Source organism: Panthera leo, chromosome A1 (assembly GCF_018350215.1).
Source record: "Panthera leo isolate Ple1 chromosome A1, P.leo_Ple1_pat1.1, whole genome shotgun sequence".
Taxonomy (NCBI): domain Eukaryota; kingdom Metazoa; phylum Chordata; class Mammalia; order Carnivora; family Felidae; genus Panthera; species Panthera leo.
In genome coordinates, this window is record NC_056679.1 from 152,159,378 (window position 1) to 152,173,360 (window position 13,983).

General features: G+C 34.5%; 1 long non-coding RNA gene across 2 annotated transcripts in view; it reads right to left on the minus strand.

The window, feature by feature from the left end:
* The window catches only part of LOC122222569, a 271,962-nt gene extending 271,082 nt beyond the window's left edge, over positions 1 to 880 (minus strand). For both annotated transcript variants that reach the window (XR_006203796.1, XR_006203795.1), the window contains exon 1: positions 757 to 880. This is a non-coding gene — a long non-coding RNA (uncharacterized LOC122222569). The remainder of the gene's footprint in view (positions 1 to 756) is intronic.
* Positions 881 to 13,983: the final 13,103 nt, after the last annotated feature.

Consider the following 13,983-nt stretch of genomic DNA (forward strand, 5'->3'; position numbering starts at 1 on the left):
ATCTATCTAATCAAAAACACTGGGGCTGACTGGGCACAGCAAATTGTTTTAACAAGTCCTCCAGGTGATTCTGATGCATACTCTTGTTCAAGAAACAATGTTACAGATAATCATTTTTAGGAGGTAGTGAATTCAAATATAGACGGAGCTACAAAATATTTTGTATGTGCAATGATAGAAATAAAACAAATTTATACAGTGCCTTGTAAATTACAAAGCACTTTCAAATGCATTAATCTCATTTGATCTCTCAACATTATTGTGAGATGGCCTGAGGAAACACTTGCATTTTTATTTTACACAACTAAGTGGAGTTTGAGAGAGGTTAAATAAATTCCTCAGTCCCACAAAGCTTGTTAATAGGAGAATTAGATTTAGAACCCAGGTCTTCAGGCAGTAAAACATGTAGGTTGCTACTAAGTAAAAAATGTATTGATCAGAATTAGTACAGATTCTTTGTTTTACAACCTCTACTGGCATCCAAACAATTGTTGTAAACTCTTTTTTAACATTAAATTCTATGAAGAATTTACACCGTACACAGCCATTTTAGATAGATATTCAAGTTAAGCTCTATCTCTAACCAAAATCAAAGTAAATAAATTCTCAAACTGTTTAACAAAGCCCTAATTAATATGTTTTTAGCAATAAATAGAACAATCATTCACTTCTCTTATTGCAAAAAGACAGCTAAGGATCCCAGATTGTTTCAGAGAATTCTATTTTCATAAATGCATAACGAAGAAAAAAACTTACATTTGTGGGAATTCAGCTAATCCTTTTTGAATGTCAGTTCTCCAATTTTTGGTATAGAAAGAAATCTTCTACCTGAAATTTGTCTTCTGTCTGGAAGACAGACTCTAGATATTCTTCACATAGTGCTTTCCTACAGTGAGAGGGAAGACATAACCTGGACTCACTTCTTACCGTTAGTTGAGTGCATCTTTTCCAAAACTTTAATAATCATATCACTTATTCTACAATGGTTTCTATCATGACCCAATCTCTTTTTATGGACTCTTGTTAATTTTAAAAGAGTAATTTAAGGATGCTAACCAAAGCTGACATGTCTTCCATTCAGATTGACACCACTCAAGACAGAGGTATAAATGGTGTTTGATCAATAAAACTAATATATCACAGAATCTTTGAGAATGTCTGATATCTATAAAAGATTAAAGCACAATGCTGGAGAAAACATGTTTCAGACTGCTGCAGGTGTTCTCAAATCCAAAGCATCTCTACCAAAAAAAAATACGTGCGAGATGTTTCTTTGAATGACACAGAAAGACAATTTAAAACTCTAGCCCGGGGTTGCTCCAACTGGGATGTGAGAATGTATTCTGAAGAATCAGAAGGTCCATCAGAACCATTTTTATATAGTATTATCATTGTGATGGTTAACTAAAAAAACAAAAACAAAAACAAAAAAACCTAACCAGCTATCAAGAACTTCCTTGTGATGATCATTCACAATCAACTAAATAAACTGTTTTCAAACACTAAACATGGATTTCTTAAGTAATTCTTTCTTAAACTAGGGTTCAAGGATGTATATCCAAATGAATTATGAGAATGTCTTCGCCTTTTAAAAAGGATCAGTTCATCATTCACATTTGAGAAATAATAATTGTAGCAATGTATCTACTGCATTAAGTGTGATCAATCTAAAAAAAAGAAATGAATTTTACACTAGAAAGTTTAAATAAATATGAAATGTTAGAAACCAAATAGAACATAGTAACAATGGCAGAGTATAGCTATGCATTCATGAAGTATCAGTTGAATCAATTAGACAAACCTCCAGTGATACACCAGTGGGACAAGATAGGAACATTTCAAGGGGCTCAGTCAGTTAAGCGCCAGACTTCAGCTCAGGTCATGATCTCCCAGTTGGTGGGTTCGAGCCCTACGTCGGGCTCTGTGCTGACAGCCAAGAGCCTGTAGCCTGCTTTGGATTCTGTGTGTGTGTCTCTCTCTGTCCCTCCCACACTCACACTCTGTGTCTCTCTCTTCTTCAAAATAAATAAACATTAAAAAAAATTTTTTTTTAAAGACAGAAACATTCCACCCCAGCATGGAAGAGTATTTTATCACTAAAAATGTTTAAATTTGTTGATGCACGATTATAAATTATAAATGAGACTGATTTTATTTGGTTTTATTATTGTTTTAAAATTATTCACAAACATATCTCTTCTTATTACTTGTGCCTGGTCTGGGTGCTCTCATTGCCCATGGTACATTACTGCTGACTTCACAACATATGGAATGCAAAGACTCAAACCAGCTATTCAGGAGGCAAAGACCCTCAGTGGTAAAGTAAGACCACTATCTGAAGATAATCTTCAAGAAAATCCCAGTATGTGAATGTTTAAAAAACCTAATGGGTAAAGAATATGGCAGGGAGTGAGTTGGTCGGGGGGGGGGGGGGGGGGAGGCAATATATTAAAGGAGAGCGGGGAAATGTACAGGAAATTCTGTGTTCTCAATAATTGTCTCCAAAATATTAGAACTTCTTTATTCTGCCCTATTCTCAATGATTTAATTTAAAACTAAAACTCTTGGGGCACCTGGGTGGCTTGGTCGGTTGAGCGTCCGACTTCGGCTCAGGTCATGATCTCACGGTCTCTGAGTTCGAGCCCCGCGTCGGGCTCTGTGCTGACAGCTCAGAGCCTGGAGCCTGTTTCGGATTCTGTGTCTCCCTCTCTCTGACCCTCCCCCGTTCATGCTCTGTCTCTCTCTGTCTCAAAAATAAATAAACGTTAAAAAAAAAATTTTAAACTGAAAACTCTTGTCAGAATTTAAGTAGAAAAGCTGGCCTTCTCTGACATATCAAAATACAGATAACCAGCCAGTTTTCTTATTGTTTGAGAAGAGAGGTACAACTGTGGAAAGGAAGGAACTCTCATGTTGATTTCAAACTGGAGCTATCAATATAAATAGATATAGACAGATAATGAAATAGATATAACTGTGTCTATATATGCATGTATGTGTGTGGTGTGCTGTGTCTTCTGGGAAAAAACAACAACAACAACCTAGAGGCAACAACACTCCAATAGCAATGACCACACCTAGTACCCATACTTTGATTTTTAAACATCATTGTATATTAAAAGGAAACTGAGTTTCTTGGCTGATTAGATGATGCCAGGGTTGGGAATGGGAAAATACAGAATGTTCTTGGGATATCTTTGAGTCCAGAAAGAAAGAAATTGTGTGTTGCCTCCAAATAAGGACATGTCAAAATACACACACACACACACACACACACACACACACACACACACACAGTTTGATGGTCTCCAACTGGCCAAACTGAGACAAATTGTGCATCAAAATAATGATAGTAACAGCATATAACTCATTGAATTAAATGAAATATAAGGATCCATGAGGTCATCCTAATTATTAAGTAAATAATTGAAAGGGGGAAATGAAATCTCTTCCTTATATAAAAATACCAGCTAATGAATACAGAAAAAAGTTACCAAATTAGAAATTTACTATGGAAATAATCATTGTGATACTATTTGTTTCAGGCAAAATCATCCATGGATACTAAACTAAAGGGTGAATATTTGATGAGACAGGATATTTACAAAGTCTCAAAGTATCTCTCCACAAGATACTTATTAATTATGAAGGGGGAAACAGTAACTTTATGGGAGAAACCTGGCAGACACCACCTTAACCAAATGATCAAAGTTAATTCACCAGTAATGGCAGTAAAAGCGCCTCCTGAGAAGGATACAACATCACTTCTGTGGTATTCCTGCTAAAAATGCATAACCTGAATCTAATAATGAAGAAATATCAGACAAACCAAAATTGAGAGACAAACTACTATATAACTAGTCTGCAGTCCTCAAAAACATCAAGGTCATGAAAGGCAAAGGAAGACTGGAAAATGTTCCAGAAGAAGGGAGATTAAAGAGATACGGCAACCAAATACAATATGAGATCCTAGACCAGAAAAAAAAAGATAATTTGTTATAAGCATTACTAGAAAAACAGGCAATATTTGAATAAGTTCTTTACTATTATTTATTATATATTTGTACTATAATAATATTGGATTGTATGTAGGTGAGGAAAAAGTTTTCCTCCATCCTCTTAGGGTTGCTGGCTAGGTCTGAAAATTAAATTTAAAAAGATTAACAGGAGAAAAGCACATAGATTTTAATGTATCTTTACATGTACATGAGAGCCTTCACAAGGGAATGAGATCCAAAGAAGTGACCAGAGCAGGAAGCTTTCATACCTTTTAGGTAAAGAAACCATAAATTTATGGAGAATTGACAAAACAATGGGCTTTGGGCTAGGGGTAGTGCTGGTGAAGAAGTTTTAGGAAAACAATGGCTAGTTTAACAAGATTTGTTAATTTCTTGTCTCTGGTGATAAGAATGTCTTCCCTCCTCCTGGTACTGGAAGGATGCTTTCACAGGGGTGATTTATCCCCTTTCAGGGAAGAAGGCTGAGGATGGAGAGGTCAGTTATCTTCCTGCTTCTGCCATTTTCTCAAACTCCTTCAGCTTAAAGTATTAAATATGCCAAGGTGTCTTTTTTTTGTGGTAGTATATCCTGAACCCTATTAGTATCAATGCCAGTTCCCTCATATATAACTATACTCTTGTTGTATAAGAGAATATTCTTGGTCTTTTCTATTCAGTTTTTTGTTTTGTTTTGTTTTGTTTTTTAGAAATACAAACAGAAGCATTTAGATGTAAAGAGATAGCATACTTGCACATACTCTCAAAAACAGTTTAAGAAAGGGGATGGGGAGAGGATTACCACTCAGGGAAACTGGATAAAGGTTAAATACATGTGCTATTTTTTCAGCATTCCTGCATTCTTAAATTATTTTAACAAGGAAAGTTAAAAAAAAACCCACATATTCCCCCAATTTGGTACAAATGTAGAATATGGCATAGAAAATTCAGCTAGGAGATTAAAGGATAATCTCAGGAGATAAGGGTGTTATTGTCAGAACAAAGCAAGAACAAAGGTGCCTTAATGATCTCTATCAAGGAGAATGATCTTCTACTGGGAAATGCAAAATGAGTATTGAATCAGGAAATGAAAAATGCAAAGACATGGTAAGAAAGCACCATGCCATTTAAAATGTATGTAAATCTAAGGAACAACATCTTGCCAAAATGAAATGCATCTCTAAAGTTCTCTGGGAAAAGCAACTTATTTAACAATTGCAGGTGTGAAAGTCAATCTATCCTTGGGGAATTCAAAGAGACCACAGAGTCAGGGTATCCAGGTGCTACTCAGGAGATAAGCAGGTGTTTTATTCATCTTCAAAAATGTAGATCTTGGAAGAAAAAGCCAAGTTTGACATTATACAGACAAAATTCTGAAAGTGATTTTTAAATATTTAGGTCATGAGAACTTAAGGGAAAAAAAAAAGATAATCACTTCAAGGATCACTGAGATCAAACCAAATCAAACTAACCTTGTTTCTTTTTCTAAGATCGGTAGACGTACAGGTCAGAATGCAGGTCTTTGCTACCAAGAAGCCATTGGCAACGTTCTACAACAAATCATCGTGAACAAAATAGAAGGGTATACACTGATCCCACGTTCTAATACGGTTGACAGGAGGTGGGTTGAAAATCATTTAGATCATTATTTCAAAGTGTATTCAAACTGGAGAGAATGATCTCATACTGTAAAGGATGCCATCCTGCTCAGTATGCACCAGAAAGGCAAATATGCCAAATTTCTTGGGCATGGCTTCAGAAATGAACTACAGAGGCAGAAATATATTCCACAAGTTGGAATTATTGGTTGAAGATAACAAGGCTATGGGTCCAGTAAATTTTGCCTGATTATAAACTACAGAGAATTTGGAAATTGCTAAAAATATAAAAATAAAATATACTGACCAATATAGAGATTGACATTGCTAGTATTTTGATGTTTTTTCTTCTTAATTGTGTGTATATATGTGTATGTGTATTTTTAAGTGGAAACATACTGCGTATTCATTCATTACTTGATTTAGCAAATACATACAGCATGCCTGCCAGTGCCTGGCACTATTCTACGCACTGGGGACAGTCAGCTATAAATATATCAGACAAAACTCTTGAACTTATAAAAGTTGTAGCCAACATACACTTGAATACTTTATTTTCTTCAATTAAAAATACAATGAAGGGATCGTTCATGTCTTTAAATATTTTTTAAAAATTATACTAAATAACTGTATAATGTTTCATTAGTGGTATTATGATGCATTTGACCATCTCCCTAGTGTTGGATGCCTAAGTAAGTTAAAATATTCTCAAAAATAACATTGAACAATTTTGGACACAAATCATTAATCCTATTTCTCATATATTTCCTTATAATATGATTCAGGAAATGTTATTATTGTTAAATTCTTCCTCTATCTTTATACCCAAACCAGCAACAAATGAAAGCTTGTCTTTCTTTACCATGACTATTGAATTAAAAGTTGAAAACAACAAACTACCATTTGGCAATTTGATGGGCTAAAAATATTTATTTTACTGAGCTTTCAATTTAAATTTTTATTATAAGTAAGGGCTGAATTATTGTATATTTTTTAGATATTTTCACTTACTTTTTTGGGAATTGTCTGTCATGCTTTTCTATTGGTGAGTAAAAATGTCCATTTTGTTCACATTATTTGTAAACACTCTTTATATAGGTAGGGAGAATAATTCTTTGACAAGGTAAGCTTTAATAAGGAAAAATGTGAAAGAAATAATTGAGTTAATATTTCTCTCTCTCTCTCTCTCTGTCTCTCTCTCTGTCTCTCTCCCACATACACACACACACACACACACACACACACCCAAGCACAAGATGAATTCCTGACTTAACTGTACTTCATTTCATTCTCAAAACCTGAAGTTTTGAGATAGCAGTAAATAATGACCAACAATGAAATATACGAAGAAAAAAAGCAATATTAAGAGAAGGCATGTGTTCAAATTGTGGAAGGTAATAGTTTTACTGGTTTTTAAATGTAAAAAATCCCCCTCATATTTGAGTGTACATTTTAAGAGGGATATTGACAGAAAAAGGCTTTTCCGAAGACAGTAATCAGAAACAGAATAGAGTTGAAAATACACTGTGCCAGCAAAAGTAGAAGTAAGGATATTTATATTTACAAATGCAGTTTTTTTCCTCGTTCCAACTGTAAAAAAAAAAAAAAAGAAAAGAAAAGAAAGATGGTATATATCGGAATAGACGAATTTTGTGGTTCTGTAGGACCCTAAGCTAGTATAGCCTCTACACATGGTAGAATCTCAACAAATAACTAAATAATTATTGAATACACATGAATGAAGGAATGAATCACCAAATGAGCAAAAGTGATGTGCTACAATGAATATAAGTTCCAACATGCATGTTTTCAGCGACACAAAGACACCTTTCTAATCAGTAGTTTTTCCCAACAAAGAAAGGATGCCTCAAGCAACAGTGAGCACCTCAGGATTTTCAGGCATAGAGGAGAAGGAAGTGGGGTGACAGAGAAATGAGTTAGTATCCAGCCAAATGTTGAGTAAGGCCACTCTTCTAGGATTCTTAAATTCTATGAAAGTATATATACATATACTTTCAAAAAAAGTTTCAAAAAAATCAAAAAAGGAATGAATGGAATAAAATGGAAATAAAATGGAAGCTGAGAAATAAATACACAAAATTCTAATTTCAAGCCTGAAGTGAAGACACTAGGTTGAGGAAGAGATTATTGTGAATAGCACAGTGTTTGAAAACCTACTTCAAATGGGAAACCTGAGTGTCCAGAACTCAGATTTTCAATGTCTTTTAAAGTAACTTACAGCCATTTATACTACTTTTTGTGTTTTAGAATGGAATCATAAATCTGAATGTGATATTTGACCAAAATGTTGAATGAATAGAAAATGTTAGTGAACTACATTTCATTCATACTCAAAATTTTTGGTTTTGTGAGTAATAAAGAACACTCAATAAATATGATAGTGTTTCATCATTATTAGCACTCATCATTTAAACACAGCTGGCTTGATAGAATAAATCATCCTAGAGAATGGGTATAATTGAGATAAGAATCTTCCTCTAAACTTTTATACCTAATACATTAACTGCAATCATGTTTCCAGCCAAATTAATCAAACAGATATATAAACTATTTAAGACGTTTGAGTGGGAGAGCCAGAGCCACTCTTTCTAGGCTCAGTCTGCCAAAAACCATTGGAGGCGTCTCTATTTCTAATATTAGATACTACAATTGGACCTCCGCCTCCTGTCTCCAGATAGCTACTCAGTAGGGCCGACTTTCTCTCGGCTTATGTGAAGTTAGAGGAGAACAAGATTTGTGACATTCTGGGATTTTGCCAGAATTCAGTGGGAGGTAGGACCAAGGCTGAAGGCCAAGTGACAAATCCACTAGATAGCTGCACAAAACCTACCCTCATGCTTTTGTTGATTAAAGTGTCATATTATTTTTTTTTTTCTGAGCGTGGGGGTAGGGAGGAAATAATCTACTTTTTGCAAGTGTCTCTCCAAGAAAAATAGTTCCAAGTTGAGGCTGGTATACTGTGAGGGGGAAAAAAAAACAACTAAAATAAAAAGCTTAGCTGTAGTTCATTAACTTTAATTGGTTTTTGTTGCCTCTCCTCAGGTTTCCTGGATCTTTCAGCTATCTTCTCCCCCAACTCTCTGCTTCCCCTTCTTCTACCTCTCGCCTCCTCCCCCTCCAATCTGGCTTTCCCTCCTTCCTGGCAGCAGTTTTAGCTTTAATTTGATAGTAAAAAACTGAATCCAAAGTTAACAAAATTCTTCAGATTCAACTTCTTTGAAAGAAAAAGAAGTTTCAGAAAAAGAATGGATATCTCAGTTTATAACCAGCACTCCTTCAAAGGCACATTCCCCACATGTCACAGGTGCTCTAAGAAGGTTACATGGAGAATATGAATGCCTGAAATCATTCGTCTGTTTCAAAGTGTCTTTGGAGGACTTATGTAGTACAAGCACTGTTCTGGGCCCTACAGGCAAGCAGAGAAGAAAACAAAGTCCCCTTTCTCATGGAACTTAAAGTTTACTCAGACAGACAGACAAAAACAAATGAACAAACCATGATATTAAAATTTGTTAATGAAAAATGCTATCAAAAAAACATAAAGCATGGAGAAGGAATTAGAGCATTGGAGTGCACTTTAGAGAGTTTGGTCAACAAAGGCTTCTGTGAGGTGTCTTGAGCAGACACCTAAAGAAAATGAGAATATAAACCATGTGACCCCAAACAAGGGAACATGCAGCAGTAAGAAGGCCAATACATCTGGAGCGCAGTAGGCAAGAGGGACATGAGAGAAAATGAGGTCAGAAATAAATATAAATATGTGTCTGTCTCACATCCATACCCCTTGGAAAACAGATTGATTGCATTTTATCAGCCATATTTGATATTTAAAATGTGGCTTCAGAAAATATAACAACCTGCCTATTTTAGATCCACTCAGAACTCCCCACATATACAGATTCTTTTTAAAACCAAAGCAAAACAGAAAGGAATGCTAAATTGCTTTTAGGTCCACTGGATGATTTCCATTAGCCTTGACTTATTTTAAGCTCAAGACACACACAAGTGCTAATTTTCATCACTAATGTAGTCCAACCTGATCTATCCAGGCAGAATTGCACCTAAACCTCAGACTTAATTCAATGCTTCCTAATGGAAATGGAAGCCAATTTTGGAAGGAAAAAAAAAGTTTTAGAGAGACAAAATACTGCATTATTGCAGTATTAGGCAAAGAATATTGTCCAGAACCAATAAAAGTCAGTTCTACTCCTGGCACCTGATAATCAGAAAGTGATTTTATTATCTGAGCCCTAATCTGTATAAGAAGAATATAATGAATTCATGATTTCTATAAAAATTATTTAAGATGTTAATTTTTTTAATTCTTGTTTTTTGAGAGAGAGAGTGTTTGTGTGCAAGGGGGTGAGGGACAGAGGAAGAGGAAGGGAGAGAATCTTAAGCAGACTTCATGCTCAGATAGGAGCCCAATGCTGGACTTGATCTTGTGACCATGAGACTATGACCTGAACCAAAATCAAGAGTTGGATAAATCTTTAACCAATTGAGCCACCCAGATACCCCAAGATTTTAAATTCTATCATTAAACCTCAAGTAGATTCAAAGATTGGTAATAGATTCTTGGATGATAAATCCACATCCATGACTTATCCTTTGGTGACACTGCATCAAACAGAATACTGGTCAAGACAGGTAATTTTTCATTATGGAAAAAAAGATTTAATGTAAGAATAAATGGAAAACGAAAAGCAAAAAGAGGAAAGGTTTTGAAAAGAAGAAATAAAAAGGGTTAGGAAAATGAAGTAAAAATGAAAATTTAAAGCCCAATATAATTCTGTAGATATCCAAACTACTCACTGGATGCTGAGAGTAGAACAGGAAAAGAGAAAATCCATATAGTAAGTTCAACACTAGGAAAACAAGAAAGTTCTGTTAATAATAATATCTCCTGCACCTTTTATTTCTGCTGTATCCCACAGAGTTAGAATCAAGTTGATTCAAACATATCCCAGAACCTTAAATTTTACATCTTTAGAGTTATATTTAGAGGTACTCATATACACAATATATTATATATATTTTGTATACATGTATATAAAATATTACATGTTATATATATTTTACACATACACACAAGGTCCCCGAAAATACCCTTTCTATAAATCTACTTAATCTCAGTATGACTTATTTTATTTGAGAAATAGGATTAATTCTCTTAGAAGAAGAAGAAGAAGAAGAATGAGGAGGAGGAGGAAGAGGAGGAGAAGAAGAAGAAAGTGAAGAAGGAGAAGGAGAAGAGGAGGAAGAAGAGGAAGAAGGAGAAGAAGAAGGAAATCGTGCCATTTGCAACTATATGGGTAAAATTGGAAGGCATTATGCTAAGTAAAATAAGCGAGACAGAAAAAGGCAAATACTGCATGATATCACTATTATGTAAAAATTTTTTAAATTACAGAACTCAGAAATAGAGTAGAATGAATGGCGGTTGAGGGTGGAGGAAATAGAAAGAAACTGGTAAAAGGGCACAACTTAACAGTTATATGATGAATAAGATCTGAGGATCTAATATATAACATGGTGACTGTAGTTGATAATACTATACGGTATAATTCAAATTTGCTAATAAGGTAGAATTTAAGTGTTCTCACTGAAAAAAGAAAAGGAAATATGTAAAGTGATGGATATGTTAATTCAATGGTGGAAATCCTTTCACAATGTATACATATAACAAATCACCATGTTATACACCTCAAATACATTATAATTTTATTTGTCAATTATACCTCAATAAAGCTACAAAAAGAAAGAAAAGAAAAATTAATCTTTATGATAACTGGGAAATTATGAATGGAATAGATGTTCCCCAACAGGGCAGAATAAAAACATGATTTTAAGAATATAAAAATGCAATTAATTAGTTCTTAAAAGGATCCATTGCCCCCAAACACTCAGCACAGTACACCTACAGTAGCATATCATGAATAAAGGACATGATGCCTCAAGATGCATTTTCAACCATCTCTGTGAAAGGACAAAAAGGGAGAGAGGTTAACAGTTAAACATCTACTCCAGGACAGATACCATTTCAGTTGTTTTACGCATGCTATCTTAGTTAATCCTCAGGAAAGCACTATGAAGTGTGTGTTATTCACTGCATTTTAATAAGAAGAGATTATATATTATATAATATATACAGAGCATTAAAGATTCATGGATTTCACTAATATGCCCAAACCCAAAAAATTAATAAATGCTAGAACCAACATTTGAATCCAGGTCTAATTGCCATACTCTTCAACTAGAATTTGTCAAAAGCATAAATGAACTTATGAATTTACTTTGGACATTGTCAACCATCACAATTTGTAACTTTTGGTGCATTGGGACAAGAACTGGGCCCACACTGATGGGACAGCATCAATCTTTCAGGAAACAATTTGCATGTGTACTATGTAAAGAACACCAAGCTAGTTACATATACATATACATATACATATACATATACATATACATATACATATACGTATGTGTGTACCAATTTCTCAATTATTTGATCATTAATTAGCACTTATAATTATGAGCCATCTTTATGCCTAAGCATACTATATTTCTAAGAAAGGGACAATGATACAACCAAATAACATAAGCAAATAATTTCCAAGTTACGGTCTGGTGTCAATAATCAGTCAGTTCAACCTCTTATCCATCACATATATAGCTGCACTGCTGGATAAGGATAATCTCGTATTCTCAGTGATAATCTTGGGCACCATGATACCCTCAACCATCAAAGTCTGAATCATGTTAGCTCTAAACTTATAGGAGTAGGAAAGCATATTCATAAATACATTTGAGGAAAAGGGTTATAACAAATGAAAATTCAGATTTCATTTCACCATTCAGTCTCATGCCTTCATTTCTTTTCTAGCCTTTAGGTAATTAGCAAGAAAGAAGTGTTTTCTCTCAAATGTAATGACAAAATCCTCCAAAAGACTTTACTTCTGGTGTCATCTCAGAGTTGCACAGTTTGAGATAAAGGTATGAGCTTATATTTTCAATTGCTTTGATCCAAATGGCTATGGACATTTACAATAATTTGCTATTAATACAATGTCTTTTCTAAAACAAAAATATTTTGCAACTTCATGCTCCTAAGAGTCATTAAGTATGTATGAGCATGTGAGTTTAAAGATAACAGAACGTCATCCAGTGTACATAGCACACCTTCTCCTTGAGAATAGTAAACCATTTATATCCTGGGATATTAAGATGTCACAAGTAGATTTGCTACCCCTTGAGCTAGTCTCCTTGAATACCTTCATCATTCTGACTCCTGCACCCCCCACTGGAATTTATCTGAAATCTCCATTTACAGAATGTAATTTCTGTAGTACGAATTCTATTAAAATAAAAAAGTATTGGGGCACCAGTTAAATGTTGGTTAAGTGTCAGACTCTTGATTTCAGCTCAGGTCATGATCTCATGGTTCATGAGATGGAGCCCTGTGCAAGGCTCTGCACTGACAGTGTGAGCCTGCTTGGGATCTCTCTCCCCATCTTTCTGCCCCTCCCACCTCAAGATGAATAAACTTTAAACTACAAACATATTACAGAGTAGTAAGAATGAGTGAATAAGTAAATGAATGAAGGGATGAAACTTCTATTAATAGGAATTTCAGAGTCATTCATAAGAATTGACTTGGATTATGAGGATTCAGGGCTCTTTTCTATGGTTGAATAATATTCCATGGTATACACAGACACAACAACTTCTTTATCCATTGATATGATGAAGAACACTTAGGTTGTTTTCAAACCTTGGCTCTTGTGAATAATGCTGCAATGAATATGGGAGCACAGATATCTCTTTGAGATAGTGATTTTATTTCCTTTGGATATATTCCCAAAAGTGGAATTGCTGGGTCATCTGTGTGATAGTTCTATTTTGAGTTTTTTGAGGAAACTCCATACTTTTTTCCACAGTGGCTGTACTGTTTGCATTCCCACCAGTAGTGTACAAGGGTTTCCTTGTCTCCATGACCTCACCAGCATTTTCAATGTCTTTTTTTTTAATAATAGATATCCTAACAAGTGTAAGTTGGTATTTCTTTATTATTTTGACTTCCATTTCCCTAATATTTAGTGATGTAGAGCACCTTTTTCAAGTACTTGTTGGCCATTTGTATGCCTTCTCTGAAAAAAGTCCATTCAGATCCTTTGCCCATTTTGTTGTTTCTGCAATTGAGTTGTATAAATTCCTTGTATATTTCAAATATTAACTCTTATTGGATATATGATTTGTAAATATTTTCTCCCATGCCATAGGCTGTCTTTTCATTTTGTTGATGATTTCCTTTCCTGTGCAGAAGCTTTATGGTTTGATGTTGCCCTATGTATTTATTTTTGTTTTTG